Below are 21,355 nucleotides of genomic sequence, written 5' to 3' on the forward strand. Positions count from 1 at the left end.
CGTTTCAGAAAAGGCATTGTAGCAAACCAAAAAAGAAATTTTAAGCGCAGCAGAGTAACCAGCGCACATACCTGTTAGCTCAGGTGAGTTTAAAAGGCTGCTGTTGATAACAAGGGCATTTGCTAAATAGATGGTGTGTGTGCAACAATATACTGAAAGGTCAATTATATTGTGCAGCTTATCTCACCACCTGTAGTTATTTAGGTGAAAGCTCCAAAATGCTTGCCTAATATGTCTGTTTATCCAAAAGGAAGTAAAAAGGGAGAGCTAGAAAGATAGCATTGCATCACATTACATGGCAATGCAATGCACAGTTGCTGAAGTTGAACCAAAATGAGCTTGTAATCTGGCTTCTGCAACTTTGAACATGAAAAATCCAATGAGGAGAAGAAAAACAAAGCCAAAGAGTCCATCCCAAAATCCGATAAACAAGCAAAATGAACAAAAAACATTGAATTCAATTCTTTCTGATTTTAGAAACTGCATTAAAGAAGGGGTGCACCGGTCCTGGAGATACTGCAATACCAGGTCAATGCGTGGAGTGGACAGAGCAAGCTCTTTTTCCATCTCCCTGTTCTAAAAATCCATTTAATATATGGTCCCCAGATAGGGGACGTATCAGATATTAAACTGATAAGAACAGATACTACACTTGATCTTAGCCAAAAGGCCGAGAAGCGATAACCAGAATTGGTTTCAAACTACGGAGCCACCCAAGGATCCTGAAAAGTCCATTTGTGGAGATGAGCTCCTGGACTCCCGTTAAGAAGACATGTTGTCAACCTCTAGATCCCTTACATGCCTGCACTTTTCGGCTTGCTGCTGCTGCAATCCACGCGTTTTAGATCTGCATAACTCCACCTCTTTAAACACAGCACCTTCACCCCCTGCTGTTCCCACCCCCCTCAACACCGTTGGAAGGGAGGAGAACCAATTAAGGCGGGGGGTGGGGTGGAACGAGCAGCTGTCTACCCTTAGCAGGAGGGCTCCTGATTACATACCTCTCCTGCTGCTGCTGCTGCTGGCTGTCCAGCAGCAGACTGAAGGTGGCTGCTGCTGTGCACAGGTATATAAAGGCTCAGAGCCTATTATGACACGCGCAGCCAGAGTTCCATTGCCACATTCCATCTACTGCAGGCAGGATACCTGGCTGGCTGAATGTCGCTGAGAAGCTCACAGAGACCGCCATAAGCAACAGTTTAACAGAATGCCACAGACTAATCAACCAAACTTTTTGGGTTGGGTTCTCTTTTATAGTCTGCAGGCATTAAATGAAAGAAGTCAGTGTTCCAGCAGAAGGAGACAACGTTTCAGAAAAGGCATTGTAGCAAACCAAAAAAGAAATTTTAAGCGCAGCAGAGTAACCAGCGCACATACCTGTTAGCTCAGGTGAGTTTAAAAGGCTGCTGTTGATAACAAGGGCATTTGCTAAATAGATGGTGTGTGTGCAACAATATACTGAAAGGTCAATTATATTGTGCAGCTTATCTCACCACCTGTAGTTATTTAGGTGAAAGCTCCAAAATGCTTGCCTAATATGTCTGTTTATCCAAAAGGAAGTAAAAAGGGAGAGCTAGAAAGATAGCATTGCATCACATTACATGGCAATGCAATGCACAGTTGCTGAAGTTGAACCAAAATGAGCTTGTAATCTGGCTTCTGCAACTTTGAACATGAAAAATCCAATGAGGAGAAGAAAAACAAAGCCAAAGAGTCCATCCCAAAATCCGACAAACAAGCAAAATGAACAAAAAACATTGAATTCAATTCTTTCTGATTTTAGAAACTGCATTAAAGAAGGGGTGCACCGGTCCTGGAGATACTGCAATACCAGGTCAATGCGTGGAGTGGACAGAGCAAGCTCTTTTTCCATCTCCCTGTTCTAAAAATCCATTTAATATATGGTCCCCAGATAGGGGACGTATCAGATATTAAACTGATAAGAACAGATACTACACTTGATCTTAGCCAAAAGGCCGAGAAGCGATAACCAGAATTGGTTTCAAACTACGGAGCCACCCAAGGATCCTGAAAAGTCCATTTGTGGAGATGAGCTCCTGGACTCCCGTTAAGAAGACATGTTGTCAACCTCTAGATCCCTTACATGCCTGCACTTTTCGGCTTGCTGCTGCTGCAATCCACGCGTTTTAGATCTGCATAACTCCACCTCTTTAAACACAGCACCTTCACCCCCTGCTGTTCCCACCCGCCTCAACACCGTTGGAAGGGAGGAGAACCAATTAAGGCGGGGGGTGGGGTGGAACGAGCAGCTGTCTACCCTTAGCAGGAGGGCTCCTGATTACATACCTCTCCTGCTGCTGCTGCTGCTGGCTGTCCAGCAGCAGACTGAAGGTGGCTGCTGCTGTGCACAGGTATATAAAGGCTCAGAGCCTATTATGACACGCGCAGCCAGAGTTCCATTGCCACATTCCATCTACTGCAGGCAGGATACCTGGCTGGCTGAATGTCGCTGAGAAGCTCACAGAGACCGCCATAAGCAACAGTTTAACAGAATGCCACAGACTAATCAACCAAACTTTTTGGGTTGGGTTCTCTTTTATAGTCTGCAGGCATTAAATGAAAGAAGTCAGTGTTCCAGCAGAAGGAGACAACGTTTCAGAAAAGGCATTGTAGCAAACCAAAAAAGAAATTTTAAGCGCAGCAGAGTAACCAGCGCACATACCTGTTAGCTCAGGTGAGTTTAAAAGGCTGCTGTTGATAACAAGGGCATTTGCTAAATAGATGGTGTGTGTGCAACAATATACTGAAAGGTCAATTATATTGTGCAGCTTATCTCACCACCTGTAGTTATTTAGGTGAAAGCTCCAAAATGCTTGCCTAATATGTCTGTTTATCCAAAAGGAAGTAAAAAGGGAGAGCTAGAAAGATAGCATTGCATCACATTACATGGCAATGCAATGCACAGTTGCTGAAGTTGAACCAAAATGAGCTTGTAATCTGGCTTCTGCAACTTTGAACATGAAAAATCCAATGAGGAGAAGAAAAGCAAAGCCAAAGAGTCCATCCCCAAATCCGACAAACAAGCAAAATGAACAAAAAACATTGAATTCAATTCTTTCTGATTTTAGAAACTGCATTAAAGAAGGGGTGCACCGGTCCTGGAGATACTGCAATACCAGGTCAATGCGTGGAGTGGACAGAGCAAGCTCTTTTTCCATCTCCCTGTTCTAAAAATCCATTTAATATATGGTCCCCAGATAGGGGACGTATCAGATATTAAACTGATAAGAACAGATACTACACTTGATCTTAGCCAAAAGGCCGAGAAGCGATAACCAGAATTGGTTTCAAACTACGGAGCCACTCAAGGATCCTGAAAAGTCCATTTGTGGAGATGAGCTCCTGGACTCCCGTTAAGAAGACATGTTGTCAACCTCTAAATCCCTTACATGCCTGCACTTTTCGGCTTGCTGCTGCTGCAATCCACGCGTTTTAGATCTGCATAACTCCACCTCTTTAAACACAGCACCTTCACCCCCTGCTGTTCCCACCCGCCTCAACACCGTTGGAAGGGAGGAGAACCAATTAAGGCGGGGGGTGGGGTGGAACGAGCAGCTGTCTACCCTTAGCAGGAGGGCTCCTGATTACATACCTCTCCTGCTGCTGCTGCTGCTGGCTGTCCAGCAGCAGACTGAAGGTGGCTGCTGCTGTGCACAGGTATATAAAGGCTCAGAGCCTATTATGACACGCGCAGCCAGCGTTCCATTGCCACATTCCATCTACTGCAGGCAGGATACCTGGCTGGCTGAATGTCGCTGAGAAGCTCACAGAGACCGCCATAAGCAACAGTTTAACAGAATGCCACAGACTAATCAACCAAACTTTTTGGGTTGGGTTCTCTTTTATAGTCTGCAGGCATTAAATGAAAGAAGTCAGTGTTCCAGCAGAAGGAGACAACGTTTCAGAAAAGGCATTGTAGCAAACCAAAAAAGAAATTTTAAGCGCAGCAGAGTAACCAGCGCACATACCTGTTAGCTCAGGTGAGTTTAAAAGGCTGCTGTTGATAACAAGGGCATTTGCTAAATAGATGGTGTGTGTGCAACAATATACTGAAAGGTCAATTATATTGTGCAGCTTATCTCACCACCTGTAGTTATTTAGGTGAAAGCTCCAAAATGCTTGCCTAATATGTCTGTTTATCCAAAAGGAAGTAAAAAGGGAGAGCTAGAAAGATAGCATTGCATCACATTACATGGCAATGCAATGCACAGTTGCTGAAGTTGAACCAAAATGAGCTTGTAATCTGGCTTCTGCAACTTTGAACATGAAAAATCCAATGAGGAGAAGAAAAGCAAAGCCAAAGAGTCCATCCCAAAATCCGACAAACAAGCAAAATGAACAAAAAACATTGAATTCAATTCTTTCTGATTTTAGAAACTGCATTAAAGAAGGGGTGCACCGGTCCTGGAGATACTGCAATACCAGGTCAATGCGTGGAGTGGACAGAGCAAGCTCTTTTTCCATCTCCCTGTTCTAAAAATCCATTTAATATATGGTCCCCAGATAGGGGACGTATCAGATATTAAACTGATAAGAACAGATACTACACTTGATCTTAGCCAAAAGGCCGAGAAGCGATAACCAGAATTGGTTTCAAACTACGGAGCCACCCAAGGATCCTGAAAAGTCCATTTGTGGAGATGAGCTCCTGGACTCCCGTTAAGAAGACATGTTGTCAACCTTTAGATCCCTTACATGCCTGCACTTTTCGGCTTGCTGCTGCTGCAATCCACGCGTTTTAGATCTGCATAACTCCACCTCTTTAAACACAGCACCTTCACCCCCTGCTGTTCCCACCCACCTCAACACCGTTGGAAGGGAGGAGAACCAATTAAGGCGGGGGGTGGGGTGGAACGAGCAGCTGTCTACCCTTAGCAGGAGGGCTCCTGATTACATACCTCTCCTGCTGCTGCTGCTGGCTGTCCAGCAGCAGACTGAAGGTGGCTGCTGCTGTGCACAGGTATATAAAGGCTCAGAGCCTATTATGACACGCGCAGCCAGCGTTCCATTGCCACATTCCATCTACTGCAGGCAGGATACCTGGCTGGCTGAATGTCGCTGAGAAGCTCACAGAGACCGCCATAAGCAACAGTTTAACAGAATGCCACAGACTAATCAACCAAACTTTTTGGGTTGGGTTCTCTTTTATAGTCTGCAGGCATTAAATGAAAGAAGTCAGTGTTCCAGCAGAAGGAGACAACGTTTCAGAAAAGGCATTATAGCAAACCAAAAAAGAAATTTTAAGCGCAGCAGAGTAACCAGCGCACATACCTGTTAGCTCAGGTGAGTTTAAAAGGCTGCTGTTGATAACAAGGGCATTTGCTAAATAGATGGTGTGTGTGCAACAATATACTGAAAGGTCAATTATATTGTGCAGCTTATCTCACCACCTGTAGTTATTTAGGTGAAAGCTCCAAAATGCTTGCCTAATATGTCTGTTTATCCAAAAGGAAGTAAAAAGGGAGAGCTAGAAAGATAGCATTGCATCACATTACATGGCAATGCAATGCACAGTTGCTGAAGTTGAACCAAAATGAGCTTGTAATCTGGCTTCTGCAACTTTGAACATGAAAAATCCAATGAGGAGAAGAAAAGCAAAGCCAAAGAGTCCATCCCAAAATCCGACAAACAAGCAAAATGAACAAAAAACATTGAATTCAATTCTTTCTGATTTTAGAAACTGCATTAAAGAAGGGGTGCACCGGTCCTGGAGATACTGCAATACCAGGTCAATGCGTGGAGTGGACAGAGCAAGCTCTTTTTCCATCTCCCTGTTCTAAAAATCCATTTAATATATGGTCCCCAGATAGGGGACGTATCAGATATTAAACTGATAAGAACAGATACTACACTTGATCTTAGCCAAAAGGCCGAGAAGCGATAACCAGAATTGGTTTCAAACTACGGAGCCACCCAAGGATCCTGAAAAGTCCATTTGTGGAGATGAGCTCCTGGACTCCCGTTAAGAAGACATGTTGTCAACCTCTAGATCCCTTACATGCCTGCACTTTTCGGCTTGCTGCTGCTGCAATCCACGCGTTTTAGATCTGCATAACTCCACCTCTTTAAACACTGCACCTTCACCCCCTGCTGTTCCCACCCGCCTCAACACCGTTGGAAGGGAGGAGAACCAATTAAGGCGGGGGGTGGGGTGGAACGAGCAGCTGTCTACCCTTAGCAGGAGGGCTCCTGATTACATACCTCTCCTGCTGCTGCTGCTGCTGGCTGTCCAGCAGCAGACTGAAGGTGGCTGCTGCTGTGCACAGGTATATAAAGGCTCAGAGCCTATTATGACACGCGCAGCCAGCGTTCCATTGCCACATTCCATCTACTGCAGGCAGGATACCTGGCTGGCTGAATGTCGCTGAGAAGCTCACAGAGACCGCCATAAGCAACAGTTTAACAGAATGCCACAGACTAATCAACCAAACTTTTTGGGTTGGGTTCTCTTTTATAGTCTGCAGGCATTAAATGAAAGAAGTCAGTGTTCCAGCAGAAGGAGACAACGTTTCAGAAAAGGCATTGTAGCAAACCAAAAAAGAAATTTTAAGCGCAGCAGAGTAACCAGCGCACATACCTGTTAGCTCAGGTGAGTTTAAAAGGCTGCTGTTGATAACAAGGGCATTTGCTAAATAGATGGTGTGTGTGCAACAATATACTGAAAGGTCAATTATATTGTGCAGCTTATCTCACCACCTGTAGTTATTTAGGTGAAAGCTCCAAAATGCTTGCCTAATATGTCTGTTTATCCAAAAGGAAGTAAAAAGGGAGAGCTAGAAAGATAGCATTGCATCACATTACATGGCAATGCAATGCACAGTTGCTGAAGTTGAACCAAAATGAGCTTGTAATCTGGCTTCTGCAACTTTGAACATGAAAAATCCAATGAGGAGAAGAAAAGCAAAGCCAAAGAGTCCATCCCAAAATCCGACAAACAAGCAAAATGAACAAAAAACATTGAATTCAATTCTTTCTGATTTTAGAAACTGCATTAAAGAAGGGGTGCACCGGTCCTGGAGATACTGCAATACCAGGTCAATGCGTGGAGTGGACAGAGCAAGCTCTTTTTCCATCTCCCTGTTCTAAAAATCCATTTAATATATGGTCCCCAGATAGGGGACGTATCAGATATTAAACTGATAAGAACAGATACTACACTTGATCTTAGCCAAAAGGCCGAGAAGCGATAACCAGAATTGGTTTCAAACTACGGAGCCACCCAAGGATCCTGAAAAGTCCATTTGTGGAGATGAGCTCCTGGACTCCCGTTAAGAAGACATGTTGTCAACCTCTAGATCCCTTACATGCCTGCACTTTTCGGCTTGCTGCTGCTGCAATCCACGCGTTTTAGATCTGCATAACTCCACCTCTTTAAACACAGCACCTTCACCCCCTGCTGTTCCCACCCGCCTCAACACCGTTGGAAGGGAGGAGAACCAATTAAGGCGGGGGGTGGGGTGGAACGAGCAGCTGTCTACCCTTAGCAGGAGGGCTCCTGATTACATACCTCTCCTGCTGCTGCTGCTGCTGGCTGTCCAGCAGCAGACTGAAGGTGGCTGCTGCTGTGCACAGGTATATAAAGGCTCAGAGCCTATTATGACACGCGCAGCCAGCGTTCCATTGCCACATTCCATCTACTGCAGGCAGGATACCTGGCTGGCTGAATGTCGCTGAGAAGCTCACAGAGACCGCCATAAGCAACAGTTTAACAGAATGCCACAGACTAATCAACCAAACTTTTTGGGTTGGGTTCTCTTTTATAGTCTGCAGGCATTAAATGAAAGAAGTCAGTGTTCCAGCAGAAGGAGACAACGTTTCAGAAAAGGCATTGTAGCAAACCAAAAAAGAAATTTTAAGCGCAGCAGAGTAACCAGCGCACATACCTGTTAGCTCAGGTGAGTTTAAAAGGCTGCTGTTGATAACAAGGGCATTTGCTAAATAGATGGTGTGTGTGCAACAATATACTGAAAGGTCAATTATATTGTGCAGCTTATCTCACCACCTGTAGTTATTTAGGTGAAAGCTCCAAAATGCTTGCCTAATATGTCTGTTTATCCAAAAGGAAGTAAAAAGGGAGAGCTAGAAAGATAGCATTGCATCACATTACATGGCAATGCAATGCACAGTTGCTGAAGTTGAACCAAAATGAGCTTGTAATCTGGCTTCTGCAACTTTGAACATGAAAAATCCAATGAGGAGAAGAAAAGCAAAGCCAAAGAGTCCATCCCAAAATCCGACAAACAAGCAAAATGAACAAAAAACATTGAATTCAATTCTTTCTGATTTTAGAAACTGCATTAAAGAAGGGGTGCACCGGTCCTGGAGATACTGCAATACCAGGTCAATGCGTGGAGTGGACAGAGCAAGCTCTTTTTCCATCTCCCTGTTCTAAAAATCCATTTAATATATGGTCCCCAGATAGGGGACGTATCAGATATTAAACTGATAAGAACAGATACTACACTTGATCTTAGCCAAAAGGCCGAGAAGCGATAACCAGAATTGGTTTCAAACTACGGAGCCACCCAAGGATCCTGAAAAGTCCATTTGTGGAGATGAGCTCCTGGACTCCCTTTAAGAAGACATGTTGTCAACCTCTAGATCCCTTACATGCCTGCACTTTTCGGCTTGCTGCTGCTGCAATCCACGCATTTTAGATCTGCATAACTCCACCTCTTTAAACACAGCACCTTCACCCCCTGCTGTTCCCACCCGCCTCAACACCGTTGGAAGGGAGGAGAACCAATTAAGGCGGGGGGTGGGGTGGAACGAGCAGCTGTCTACCCTTAGCAGGAGGGCTCCTGATTACATACCTCTCCTGCTGCTGCTGCTGCTGGCTGTCCAGCAGCAGACTGAAGGTGGCTGCTGCTGTGCACAGGTATATAAAGGCTCAGAGCCTATTATGACACGCGCAGCCAGCGTTCCATTGCCACATTCCATCTACTGCAGGCAGGATACCTGGCTGGCTGAATGTCGCTGAGAAGCTCACAGAGACCGCCATAAGCAACAGTTTAACAGAATGCCACAGACTAATCAACCAAACTTTTTGGGTTGGGTTCTCTTTTATAGTCTGCAGGCATTAAATGAAAGAAGTCAGTGTTCCAGCAGAAGGAGACAACGTTTCAGAAAAGGCATTGTAGCAAACCAAAAAAGAAATTTTAAGCGCAGCAGAGTAACCAGCGCACATACCTGTTAGCTCAGGTGAGTTTAAAAGGCTGCTGTTGATAACAAGGGCATTTGCTAAATAGATGGTGTGTGTGCAACAATATACTGAAAGGTCAATTATATTGTGCAGCTTATCTCACCACCTGTAGTTATTTAGGTGAAAGCTCCAAAATGCTTGCCTAATATGTCTGTTTATCCAAAAGGAAGTAAAAAGGGAGAGCTAGAAAGATAGCATTGCATCACATTACATGGCAATGCAATGCACAGTTGCTGAAGTTGAACCAAAATGAGCTTGTAATCTGGCTTCTGCAACTTTGAACATGAAAAATCCAATGAGGAGAAGAAAAGCAAAGCCAAAGAGTCCATCCCAAAATCCGACAAACAAGCAAAATGAACAAAAAACATTGAATTCAATTCTTTCTGATTTTAGAAACTGCATTAAAGAAGGGGTGCATCGGTCCTGGAGATACTGCAATACCAGGTCAATGCGTGGAGTGGACAGAGCAAGCTCTTTTTCCATCTCCCTGTTCTAAAAATCCATTTAATATATGGTCTCCAGATAGGGGACGTATCAGATATTAAACTGATAAGAACAGATACTACACTTGATCTTAGCCAAAAGGCCGAGAAGCGATAACCAGAATTGGTTTCAAACTACGGAGCCACCCAAGGATCCTGAAAAGTCCATTTGTGGAGATGAGCTCCTGGACTCCCGTTAAGAAGACATGTTGTCAACCTCTAGATCCCTTACATGCCTGCACTTTTCGGCTTGCTGCTGCTGCAATCCACGCGTTTTAGATCTGCATAACTCCACCTCTTTAAACACAGCACCTTCACCCCCTGCTGTTCCCACCCGCCTCAACACCGTTGGAAGGGAGGAGAACCAATTAAGGCGGGGGGTGGGGTGGAACGAGCAGCTGTCTACCCTTAGCAGGAGGGCTCCTGATTACATACCTCTCCTGCTGCTGCTGCTGCTGGCTGTCCAGCAGCAGACTGAAGGTGGCTGCTGCTGTGCACAGGTATATAAAGGCTCAGAGCCTATTATGACACGCGCAGCCAGCGTTCCATTGCCACATTCCATCTACTGCAGGCAGGATACCTGGCTGGCTGAATGTCGCTGAGAAGCTCACAGAGACCGCCATAAGCAACAGTTTAACAGAATGCCACAGACTAATCAACCAAACTTTTTGGGTTGGGTTCTCTTTTATAGTCTGCAGGCATTAAATGAAAGAAGTCAGTGTTCCAGCAGAAGGAGACAACGTTTCAGAAAAGGCATTGTAGCAAACCAAAAAAGAAATTTTAAGCGCAGCAGAGTAACCAGCGCACATACCTGTTAGCTCAGGTGAGTTTAAAAGGCTGCTGTTGATAACAAGGGCATTTGCTAAATAGATGGTGTGTGTGCAACAATATACTGAAAGGTCAATTATATTGTGCAGCTTATCTCACCACCTGTAGTTATTTAGGTGAAAGCTCCAAAATGCTTGCCTAATATGTCTGTTTATCCAAAAGGAAGTAAAAAGGGAGAGCTAGAAAGATAGCATTGCATCACATTACATGGCAATGCAATGCACAGTTGCTGAAGTTGAACCAAAATGAGCTTGTAATCTGGCTTCTGCAACTTTGAACATGAAAAATCCAATGAGGAGAAGAAAAACAAAGCCAAAGAGTCCATCCCAAAATCCGACAAACAAGCAAAATGAACAAAAAACATTGAATTCAATTCTTTCTGATTTTAGAAACTGCATTAAAGAAGGGGTGCACCGGTCCTGGAGATACTGCAATACCAGGTCAATGCGTGGAGTGGACAGAGCAAGCTCTTTTTCCATCTCCCTGTTCTAAAAATCCATTTAATATATGGTCCCCAGATAGGGGACGTATCAGATATTAAACTGATAAGAACAGATACTACACTTGATCTTAGCCAAAAGGCCGAGAAGCGATAACCAGAATTGGTTTCAAACTACGGAGCCACCCAAGGATCCTGAAAAGTCCATTTGTGGAGATGAGCTCCTGGACTCCCGTTAAGAAGACATGTTGTCAACCTCTAGATCCCTTACATGCCTGCACTTTTCGGCTTGCTGCTGCTGCAATCCACGCGTTTTAGATCTGCATAACTCCACCTCTTTAAACACAGCACCTTCACCCCCTGCTGTTCCCACCCGCCTCAACACCGTTGGAAGGGAGGAGAACCAATTAAGGCGGGGGGTGGGGTGGAACGAGCAGCTGTCTACCCTTAGCAGGAGGGCTCCTGATTACATACCTCTCCTGCTGCTGCTGCTGCTGGCTGTCCAGCAGCAGACTGAAGGTGGCTGCTGCTGTGCACAGGTATATAAAGGCTCAGAGCCTATTATGACACGCGCAGCCAGCGTTCCATTGCCACATTCCATCTACTGCAGGCAGGATACCTGGCTGGCTGAATGTCGCTGAGAAGCTCACAGAGACCGCCATAAGCAACAGTTTAACAGAATGCCACAGACTAATCAACCAAACTTTTTGGGTTGGGTTCTCTTTTATAGTCTGCAGGCATTAAATGAAAGAAGTCAGTGTTCCAGCAGAAGGAGACAACGTTTCAGAAAAGGCATTGTAGCAAACCAAAAAAGAAATTTTAAGCGCAGCAGAGTAACCAGCGCACATACCTGTTAGCTCAGGTGAGTTTAAAAGGCTGCTGTTGATAACAAGGGCATTTGCTAAATAGATGGTGTGTGTGCAACAATATACTGAAAGGTCAATTATATTGTGCAGCTTATCTCACCACCTGTAGTTATTTAGGTGAAAGCTCCAAAATGCTTGCCTAATATGTCTGTTTATCCAAAAGGAAGTAAAAAGGGAGAGCTAGAAAGATAGCATTGCATCACATTACATGGCAATGCAATGCACAGTTGCTGAAGTTGAACCAAAATGAGCTTGTAATCTGGCTTCTGCAACTTTGAACATGAAAAATCCAATGAGGAGAAGAAAAGCAAAGCCAAAGAGTCCATCCCAAAATCCGACAAACAAGCAAAATGAACAAAAAACATTGAATTCAATTCTTTCTGATTTTAGAAACTGCATTAAAGAAGGGGTGCACCGGTCCTGGAGATACTGCAATACCAGGTCAATGCGTGGAGTGGACAGAGCAAGCTCTTTTTCCATCTCCCTGTTCTAAAAATCCATTTAATATATGGTCCCCAGATAGGGGACGTATCAGATATTAAACTGATAAGAACAGATACTACACTTGATCTTAGCCAAAAGGCCGAGAAGCGATAACCAGAATTGGTTTCAAACTACGGAGCCACCCAAGGATCCTGAAAAGTCCATTTGTGGAGATGAGCTCCTGGACTCCCGTTAAGAAGACATGTTGTCAACCTCTAGATCCCTTACATGCCTGCACTTTTCGGCTTGCTGCTGCTGCTGCAATCCACGCGTTTTAGATCTGCATAACTCCACCTCTTTAAACACAGCACCTTCACCCCCTGCTGTTTCCACCCGCCTCAACACCGTTGGAAGGGAGGAGAACCAATTAAGGCGGGGGGTGGGGTGGAACGAGCAGCTGTCTACCCTTAGCAGGAGGGCTCCTGATTACATACCTCTCCTGCTGCTGCTGCTGCTGGCTGTCCAGCAGCAGACTGAAGGTGGCTGCTGCTGTGCACAGGTATATAAAGGCTCAGAGCCTATTATGACACGCGCAGCCAGCGTTCCATTGCCACATTCCATCTACTGCAGGCAGGATACCTGGCTGGCTGAATGTCGCTGAGAAGCTCACAGAGACCGCCATAAGCAACAGTTTAACAGAATGCCACAGACTAATCAACCAAACTTTTTGGGTTGGGTTCTCTTTTATAGTCTGCAGGCATTAAATGAAAGAAGTCAGTGTTCCAGCAGAAGGAGACAACGTTTCAGAAAAGGCATTGTAGCAAACCAAAAAAGAAATTTTAAGCGCAGCAGAGTAACCAGTGCACATACCTGTTAGCTCAGGTGAGTTTAAAAGGCTGCTGTTGATAACAAGGGCATTTGCTAAATAGATGGTGTGTGTGCAACAATATACTGAAAGGTCAATTATATTGTGCAGCTTATCTCACCACCTGTAGTTATTTAGGTGAAAGCTCCAAAATGCTTGCCTAATATGTCTGTTTATCCAAAAGGAAGTAAAAAGGGAGAGCTAGAAAGATAGCATTGCATCACATTACATGGCAATGCAATGCACAGTTGCTGAAGTTGAACCAAAATGAGCTTGTAATCTGGCTTCTGCAACTTTGAACATGAAAAATCCAATGAGGAGAAGAAAAGCAAAGCCAAAGAGTCCATCCCAAAATCCGACAAACAAGCAAAATGAACAAAAAACATTGAATTCAATTCTTTCTGATTTTAGAAACTGCATTAAAGAAGGGGTGCACCGGTCCTGGAGATACTGCAATACCAGGTCAATGCGTGGAGTGGACAGAGCAAGCTCTTTTTCCATCTCCCTGTTCTAAAAATCCATTTAATATATGGTCCCCAGATAGGGGACGTATCAGATATTAAACTGATAAGAACAGATACTACACTTGATCTTAGCCAAAAGGCCGAGAAGCGATAACCAGAATTGGTTTCAAACTACGGAGCCACCCAAGGATCCTGATAAGTCCATTTGTGGAGATGAGCTCCTGGACTCCCGTTAAGAAGACATGTTGTCAACCTCTAGATCCCTTACATGCCTGCACTTTTCGGCTTGCTGCTGCTGCAATCCACGCGTTTTAGATCTGCATAACTCCACCTCTTTAAACACAGCACCTTCACCCCCTGCTGTTCCCACCCGCCTCAACACCGTTGGAAGGGAGGAGAACCAATTAAGGCGGGGGGTGGGGTGGAACGAGCAGCTGTCTACCCTTAGCAGGAGGGCTCCTGATTACATACCTCTCCTGCTGCTGCTGCTGCTGGCTGTCCAGCAGCAGACTGAAGGTGGCTGCTGCTGTGCACAGGTATATAAAGGCTCAGAGCCTATTATGACACGCGCAGCCAGCGTTCCATTGCCACATTCCATCTACTGCAGGCAGGATACCTGGCTGGCTGAATGTCGCTGAGAAGCTCACAGAGACCGCCATAAGCAACAGTTTAACAGAATGCCACAGACTAATCAACCAAACTTTTTGGGTTGGGTTCTCTTTTATAGTCTGCAGGCATTAAATGAAAGAAGTCAGTGTTCCAGCAGAAGGAGACAACGTTTCAGAAAAGGCATTGTAGCAAACCAAAAAAGAAATTTTAAGCGCAGCAGAGTAACCAGCGCACATACCTGTTAGCTCAGGTGAGTTTAAAAGGCTGCTGTTGATAACAAGGGCATTTGCTAAATAGATGGTGTGTGTGCAACAATATACTGAAAGGTCAATTATATTGTGCAGCTTATCTCACCACCTGTAGTTATTTAGGTGAAAGCTCCAAAATGCTTGCCTAATATGTCTGTTTATCCAAAAGGAAGTAAAAAGGGAGAGCTAGAAAGATAGCATTGCATCACATTACATGGCAATGCAATGCACAGTTGCTGAAGTTGAACCAAAATGAGCTTGTAATCTGGCTTCTGCAACTTTGAACATGAAAAATCCAATGAGGAGAAGAAAAGCAAAGCCAAAGAGTCCATCCCAAAATCCGACAAACAAGCAAAATGAACAAAAAACATTGAATTCAATTCTTTCTGATTTTAGAAACTGCATTAAAGAAGGGGTGCACCGGTCCTGGAGATACTGCAATACCAGGTCAATGCGTGGAGTGGACAGAGCAAGCTCTTTTTCCATCTCCCTGTTCTAAAAATCCATTTAATATATGGTCCCCAGATAGGGGACGTATCAGATATTAAACTGATAAGAACAGATACTACACTTGATCTTAGCCAAAAGGCCGAGAAGCGATAACCAGAATTGGTTTCAAACTACGGAGCCACCCAAGGATCCTGAAAAGTCCATTTGTGGAGATGAGCTCCTGGACTCCCTTTAAGAAGACATGTTGTCAACCTCTAGATCCCTTACATGCCTGCACTTTTCGGCTTGCTGCTGCTGCAATCCACGCATTTTAGATCTGCATAACTCCACCTCTTTAAACACAGCACCTTCACCCCCTGCTGTTCCCACCCGCCTCAACACCGTTGGAAGGGAGGAGAACCAATTAAGGCGGGGGGTGGGGTGGAACGAGCAGCTGTCTACCCTTAGCAGGAGGGCTCCTGATTACATACCTCTCCTGCTGCTGCTGCTGCTGGCTGTCCAGCAGCAGACTGAAGGTGGCTGCTGCTGTGCACAGGTATATAAAGGCTCAAAGCCTATTATGACACGCGCAGCCAGCGTTCCATTGCCACATTCCATCTACTGCAGGCAGGATACCTGGCTGGCTGAATGTCGCTGAGAAGCTCACAGAGACCGCCATAAGCAACAGTTTAACAGAATGCCACAGACTAATCAACCAAACTTTTTGGGTTGGGTTCTCTTTTATAGTCTGCAGGCATTAAATGAAAGAAGTCAGTGTTCCAGCAGAAGGAGACAACGTTTCAGAAAAGGCATTGTAGCAAACCAAAAAAGAAATTTTAAGCGCAGCAGAGTAACCAGCGCACATACCTGTTAGCTCAGGTGAGTTTAAAAGGCTGCTGTTGATAACAAGGGCATTTGCTAAATAGATGGTGTGTGTGCAACAATATACTGAAAGGTCAATTATATTGTGCAGCTTATCTCACCACCTGTAGTTATTTAGGTGAAAGCTCCAAAATGCTTGCCTAATATGTCTGTTTATCCAAAAGGAAGTAAAAAGGGAGAGCTAGAAAGATAGCATTGCATCACATTACATGGCAATGCAATGCACAGTTGCTGAAGTTGAACCAAAATGAGCTTGTAATCTGGCTTCTGCAACTTTGAACATGAAAAATCCAATGAGGAGAAGAAAAGCAAAGCCAAAGAGTCCATCCCAAAATCCGACAAACAAGCAAAATGAACAAAAAACATTGAATTCAATTCTTTCTGATTTTAGAAACTGCATTAAAGAAGGGGTGCACCGGTCCTGGAGATACTGCAATACCAGGTCAATGCGTGGAGTGGACAGAGCAAGCTCTTTTTCCATCTCCCTGTTCTAAAAATCCATTTAATATATGGTCCCCAGATAGGGGACGTATCAGATATTAAACTGATAAGAACAGATACTACACTTGATCTTAGCCAAAAGGCCGAGAAGCGATAACCAGAATTGGTTTCAAACTACGGAGCCACCCAAGGATCCTGAAAAGTCCATTTGTGGAGATGAGCTCCTGGACTCCCGTTAAGAAGACATGTTGTCAACCTCTAGATCCCTTACATGCCTGCACTTTTCGGCTTGCTGCTGCTGCAATCCACGCGTTTTAGATCTGCATAACTCCACCTCTTTAAACACAGCACCTTCACCCCCTGCTGTCCCCACCCGCCTCAACACCGTTGGAAGGGAGGAGAACCAATTAAGGCGGGGGGTGGGGTGGAACGAGCAGCTGTCTACCCTTAGCAGGAGGGCTCCTGATTACATACCTCTCCTGCTGCTGCTGCTGCTGGCTGTCCAGCAGCAGACTGAAGGTGGCTGCTGCTGTGCACAGGTATATAAAGGCTCAGAGCCTATTATGACACGCGCAGCCAGCGTTCCATTGCCACATTCCATCTACTGCAGGCAGGATACCTGGCTGGCTGGAGAAGCTCACAGAGACCGCCATAAGCAACAGTTTAACAGAATGCCACAGACTAATCAACCAAACTTTTTGGGTTGGGTTCTCTTTTATAGTCTGCAGGCATTAAATGAAAGAAGTCAGTGTTCCAGGAGAAGGAGACAACGTTTCAGAAAAGGCATTGTAGCAAACCAAAAAAGAAATTTTAAGCGCAGCAGAGTAACCAGCGCACATACCTGTTAGCTCAGGTGAGTTTAAAAGGCTGCTGTTGATAACAAGGGCATTTGCTAAATAGATGGTGTGTGTGCAACAATATACTGAAAGGTCAATTATATTGTGCAGCTTATCTCACCACCTGTAGTTATTTAGGTGAAAGCTCCAAAATGCTTGCCTAATATGTCTGTTTATCCAAAAGGAAGTAAAAAGGGAGAGCTAGAAAGATAGCATTGCATCACATTACATGGCAATGCAATGCACAGTTGCTGAAGTTGAACCAAAATGAGCTTGTAATCTGGCTTCTGCAACTTTGAACATGAAAAATCCAATGAGGAGAAGAAAAGCAAAGCCAAAGAGTCCATCCCAAAATCCGACAAACAAGCAAAATGAACAAAAAACATTGAATTCAATTCTTTCTGATTTTAGAAACTGCATTAAAGAAGGGGTGCACCGGTCCTGGAGATACTGCAATACCAGGTCAATGCGTGGAGTGGACAGAGCAAGCTCTTTTTCCATCTCCCTGTTCTAAAAATCCATTTAATATATGGTCCCCAGATAGGGGACGTATCAGATATTAAACTGATAAGAACAGATACTACACTTGATCTTAGCCAAAAGGCCGAGAAGCGATAACCAGAATTGGTTTCAAACTACGGAGCCACCCAAGGATCCTGAAAAGTCCATTTGTGGAGATGAGCTCCTGGACTCCCGTTAAGAAGACATGTTGTCAACCTCTAGATCCCTTACATGCCTGCACTTTTCGGCTTGCTGCTGCTGCAATCCACGCGTTTTAGATCTGCATAACTCCACCTCTTTAAACACAGCACCTTCACCCCCTGCTGTCCCCACCCGCCTCAACACCGTTGGAAGGGAGGAGAACCAATTAAGGCGGGGGGTGGGGTGGAACGAGCAGCTGTCTACCCTTAGCAGGAGGGCTCCTGATTACATACCTCTCCTGCTGCTGCTGCTGCTGGCTGTCCAGCAGCAGACTGAAGGTGGCTGCTGCTGTGCACAGGTATATAAAGGCTCAGAGCCTATTATGACACGCGCAGCCAGCGTTCCATTGCCACATTCCATCTACTGCAGGCAGGATACCTGGCTGGCTGGAGAAGCTCACAGAGACCGCCATAAGCAACAGTTTAACAGAATGCCACAGACTAATCAACCAAACTTTTTGGGTTGGGTTCTCTTTTATAGTCTGCAGGCATTAAATGAAAGAAGTCAGTGTTCCAGCAGAAGGAGACAACGTTTCAGAAAAGGCATTGTAGCAAACCAAAAAAGAAATTTTAAGCGCAGCAGAGTAACCAGCGCACATACCTGTTAGCTCAGGTGAGTTTAAAAGGCTGCTGTTGATAACAAGGGCATTTGCTAAATAGATGGTGTGTGTGCAACAATATACTGAAAGGTCAATTATATTGTGCAGCTTATCTCACCACCTGTAGTTATTTAGGTGAAAGCTCCAAAATGCTTGCCTAATATGTCTGTTTATCCAAAAGGAAGTAAAAAGGGAGAGCTAGAAAGATAGCATTGCATCACATTACATGGCAATGCAATGCACAGTTGCTGAAGTTGAACCAAAATGAGCTTGTAATCTGGCTTCTGCAACTTTGAACATGAAAAATCCAATGAGGAGAAGAAAAGCAAAGCCAAAGAGTCCATCCCCAAATCCGACAAACAAGCAAAATGAACAAAAAACATTGAATTCAATTCTTTCTGATTTTAGAAACTGCATTAAAGAAGGGGTGCACCGGTCCTGGAGATACTGCAATACCAGGTCAATGCGTGGAGTGGACAGAGCAAGCTCTTTTTCCATCTCCCTGTTCTAAAAATCCATTTAATATATGGTCCCCAGATAGGGGACGTATCAGATATTAAACTGATAAGAACAGATACTACACTTGATCTTAGCCAAAAGGCCGAGAAGCGATAACCAGAATTGGTTTCAAACTACGGAGCCACTCAAGGATCCTGAAAAGTCCATTTGTGGAGATGAGCTCCTGGACTCCCGTTAAGAAGACATGTTGTCAACCTCTAGATCCCTTACATGCCTGCACTTTTCGGCTTGCTGCTGCTGCAATCCACGCGTTTTAGATCTGCATAACTCCACCTCTTTAAACACAGCACCTTCACCCCCTGCTGTTCCCACCCGCCTCAACACCGTTGGAAGGGAGGAGAACCAATTAAGGCGGGGGGTGGGGTGGAACGAGCAGCTGTCTACCCTTAGCAGGAGGGCTCCTGATTACATACCTCTCCTGCTGCTGCTGCTGCTGGCTGTCCAGCAGCAGACTGAAGGTGGCTGCTGCTGTGCACAGGTATATAAAGGCTCAGAGCCTATTATGACACGCGCAGCCAGCGTTCCATTGCCACATTCCATCTACTGCAGGCAGGATACCTGGCTGGCTGAATGTCGCTGAGAAGCTCACAGAGACCGCCATAAGCAACAGTTTAACAGAATGCCACAGACTAATCAACCAAACTTTTTGGGTTGGGTTATCTTTTATAGTCTGCAGGCATTAAATGAAAGAAGTCAGTGTTCCAGCAGAAGGAGACAACGTTTCAGAAAAGGCATTGTAGCAAACCAAAAAAGAAATTTTAAGCGCAGCAGAGTAACCAGCGCACATACCTGTTAGCTCAGGTGAGTTTAAAAGGCTGCTGTTGATAACAAGGGCATTTGCTAAATAGATGGTGTGTGTGCAACAATATACTGAAAGGTCAATTATATTGTGCAGCTTATCTCACCACCTGTAGTTATTTAGGTGAAAGCTCCAAAATGCTTGCCTAATATGTCTGTTTATCCAAAAGGAAGTAAAAAGGGAGAGCTAGAAAGATAGCATTGCATCACATTACATGGCAATGCAATGCACAGTTGCTGAAGTTGAACCAAAATGAGCTTGTAATCTGGCTTCTGCAACTTTGAACATGAAAAATCCAATGAGGAGAAGAAAAGCAAAGCCAAAGAGTCCATCCCAAAATCCGACAAACAAGCAAAATGAACAAAAAACATTGAATTCAATTCTTTCTGATTTTAGAAACTGCATTAAAGAAGGGGTGCACCGGTCCTGGAGATACTGCAATACCAGGTCAATGCGTGGAGTGGACAGAGCAAGCTCTTTTTCCATCTCCCTGTTCTAAAAATCCATTTAATATATGGTCCCCAGATAGGGGACGTATCAGATATTAAACTGATAAGAACAGATTTTTTTTTTTTTTTTTTTTTTTTTTTTTTTTTTTAAAACCACTCAGGTTTAGATATAAGCAAACAGTTAACCAGACTTCGTCATAAGTTATACTGCCACTTCATAAACATCATTGTGGTTTCTTTATTAAAGTATTATTCAACAAAAATACAAACAAGTAATCCTATGCCAGAGACATTTCCAGAAAAAATATCAACGGTATTTAACCATATTCTGCCACTTAAGGTATTTCCACACACCTTCAGAATCTGTTCCACCACCACCACCTTCTCTTGTATCCCACAAATAGATTACATATAGTCTTGCTAAGATCAACCTAATACAATCATTTACTGTTAAATTTACTCTTTTAAACACACACAAATTTGTCACATCCCACAAGCTCTCCTGCACACACACCATAATAAACCACATCATCCTTTCTAGGCCACGACGACTAGCACCAAAACCAAACATAGCCACTCTCCAATCAATAAACTTCACACCAGCAACCCCTTTACACAGTCCACCCACACCTTTCCACACATCATACGCAAAATTACAATCCCACATAAGGTGCCTCACCGTCTCATTCGCTCCACAACCATCCCTTGGACATACTGCAGATCTTATGAGATCTCTTTTCTTCTTAAAATCCCTCACTGGCAAAATATTATGAAGGCCCATCCATACTATATCTCGCTGTCTATTCGACACACCTTGAATGCTTAACTTCTTCCATACCCGCGCAACTTCCATAGAACGCAATCCCACCACATTACTCTCACACTCATTCACACACATCTTCCCCATCACCTTCTTAACCAACATAAAGTCTTTCATTGCAACTGCTAACAAATCATTCTTCCTCACAAACTTCTCAATCAAACCATACCACTCAGGACACTTAAAAGCAACAGGCACATTCTTATCACGCTTCACCCAATTCAGACCATACAGCATCCATCCAGCCAAATACTTACACATAAATGCCCCTTTATTACTCTTCCCAATCAAAATGACCGTAGTCTTAATAAAATGCAATGTTAGAAACACTTCAATATTCGGAAACTTCAGTCCCCCATACAAATATTGCTTAAACAAAATCTCTCTCTTAAGTCTTTCCATCCTACTGCCCCAAAAAAACACAAAAATTAGT

The 21,355-nt window shown here is 44.3% G+C and overlaps 15 non-coding genes and 1 pseudogene across 15 annotated transcripts; all 16 read right to left on the reverse strand.

Annotated features, from left to right (window-relative positions):
• Positions 1-491: 491 nt before the first annotated feature.
• Positions 492-682, reverse strand: LOC141235050 (U2 spliceosomal RNA). The gene has a single exon (XR_012300907.1). It is a non-coding gene; the product is annotated as a U2 spliceosomal RNA (small nuclear RNA).
• Positions 683-1,797: 1,115 nt separating this feature from the next.
• On the reverse strand, positions 1,798-1,988 carry LOC141235051 (U2 spliceosomal RNA). The gene has a single exon (XR_012300908.1). It is a non-coding gene; the product is annotated as a U2 spliceosomal RNA (small nuclear RNA).
• A 1,115-nt stretch (positions 1,989-3,103) lies between these two features.
• LOC141235052 (U2 spliceosomal RNA) lies at positions 3,104-3,294 on the reverse strand. Its single transcript, XR_012300909.1, has one exon. It is a non-coding gene; the product is annotated as a U2 spliceosomal RNA (small nuclear RNA).
• Positions 3,295-4,409: 1,115 nt separating this feature from the next.
• LOC141235054 (U2 spliceosomal RNA) lies at positions 4,410-4,600 on the reverse strand. Its single transcript, XR_012300911.1, has one exon. It is a non-coding gene; the product is annotated as a U2 spliceosomal RNA (small nuclear RNA).
• A 1,112-nt stretch (positions 4,601-5,712) lies between these two features.
• Positions 5,713-5,903, reverse strand: LOC141235055 (U2 spliceosomal RNA). Its single transcript, XR_012300912.1, has one exon. It is a non-coding gene; the product is annotated as a U2 spliceosomal RNA (small nuclear RNA).
• Positions 5,904-7,018: 1,115 nt separating this feature from the next.
• LOC141235056 (U2 spliceosomal RNA) lies at positions 7,019-7,209 on the reverse strand. The gene has a single exon (XR_012300913.1). It is a non-coding gene; the product is annotated as a U2 spliceosomal RNA (small nuclear RNA).
• Positions 7,210-8,324: 1,115 nt separating this feature from the next.
• On the reverse strand, positions 8,325-8,515 carry LOC141235057 (U2 spliceosomal RNA). The gene has a single exon (XR_012300914.1). It is a non-coding gene; the product is annotated as a U2 spliceosomal RNA (small nuclear RNA).
• A 1,115-nt stretch (positions 8,516-9,630) lies between these two features.
• Positions 9,631-9,821, reverse strand: LOC141235250 (U2 spliceosomal RNA). Its single transcript, XR_012301102.1, has one exon. It is a non-coding gene; the product is annotated as a U2 spliceosomal RNA (small nuclear RNA).
• Positions 9,822-10,936: 1,115 nt separating this feature from the next.
• On the reverse strand, positions 10,937-11,127 carry LOC141235058 (U2 spliceosomal RNA). The gene has a single exon (XR_012300915.1). It is a non-coding gene; the product is annotated as a U2 spliceosomal RNA (small nuclear RNA).
• A 1,115-nt stretch (positions 11,128-12,242) lies between these two features.
• LOC141235059 (U2 spliceosomal RNA) lies at positions 12,243-12,433 on the reverse strand. Its single transcript, XR_012300916.1, has one exon. It is a non-coding gene; the product is annotated as a U2 spliceosomal RNA (small nuclear RNA).
• A 1,118-nt stretch (positions 12,434-13,551) lies between these two features.
• LOC141235060 (U2 spliceosomal RNA) lies at positions 13,552-13,742 on the reverse strand. The gene has a single exon (XR_012300917.1). It is a non-coding gene; the product is annotated as a U2 spliceosomal RNA (small nuclear RNA).
• A 1,115-nt stretch (positions 13,743-14,857) lies between these two features.
• LOC141235061 (U2 spliceosomal RNA) lies at positions 14,858-15,048 on the reverse strand. Its single transcript, XR_012300918.1, has one exon. It is a non-coding gene; the product is annotated as a U2 spliceosomal RNA (small nuclear RNA).
• A 1,115-nt stretch (positions 15,049-16,163) lies between these two features.
• LOC141235062 (U2 spliceosomal RNA) lies at positions 16,164-16,354 on the reverse strand. The gene has a single exon (XR_012300919.1). It is a non-coding gene; the product is annotated as a U2 spliceosomal RNA (small nuclear RNA).
• A 1,106-nt stretch (positions 16,355-17,460) lies between these two features.
• Positions 17,461-17,651, reverse strand: LOC141235063 (U2 spliceosomal RNA). Its single transcript, XR_012300920.1, has one exon. It is a non-coding gene; the product is annotated as a U2 spliceosomal RNA (small nuclear RNA).
• Positions 17,652-18,757: 1,106 nt separating this feature from the next.
• On the reverse strand, positions 18,758-18,948 carry LOC141235065 (U2 spliceosomal RNA). The gene has a single exon (XR_012300922.1). It is a non-coding gene; the product is annotated as a U2 spliceosomal RNA (small nuclear RNA).
• A 1,115-nt stretch (positions 18,949-20,063) lies between these two features.
• On the reverse strand, positions 20,064-20,287 carry LOC141235346 (U2 spliceosomal RNA; annotated as a pseudogene).
• Positions 20,288-21,355: the final 1,068 nt, after the last annotated feature.

This window comes from Phyllobates terribilis, unplaced genomic scaffold, assembly GCF_046119375.1.
Source record: "Phyllobates terribilis strain yellow unplaced genomic scaffold, ASM4611937v1 Scaffold_650__1_contigs__length_881393, whole genome shotgun sequence".
Classification (NCBI taxonomy): Eukaryota; Metazoa; Chordata; class Amphibia; order Anura; family Dendrobatidae; genus Phyllobates; species Phyllobates terribilis.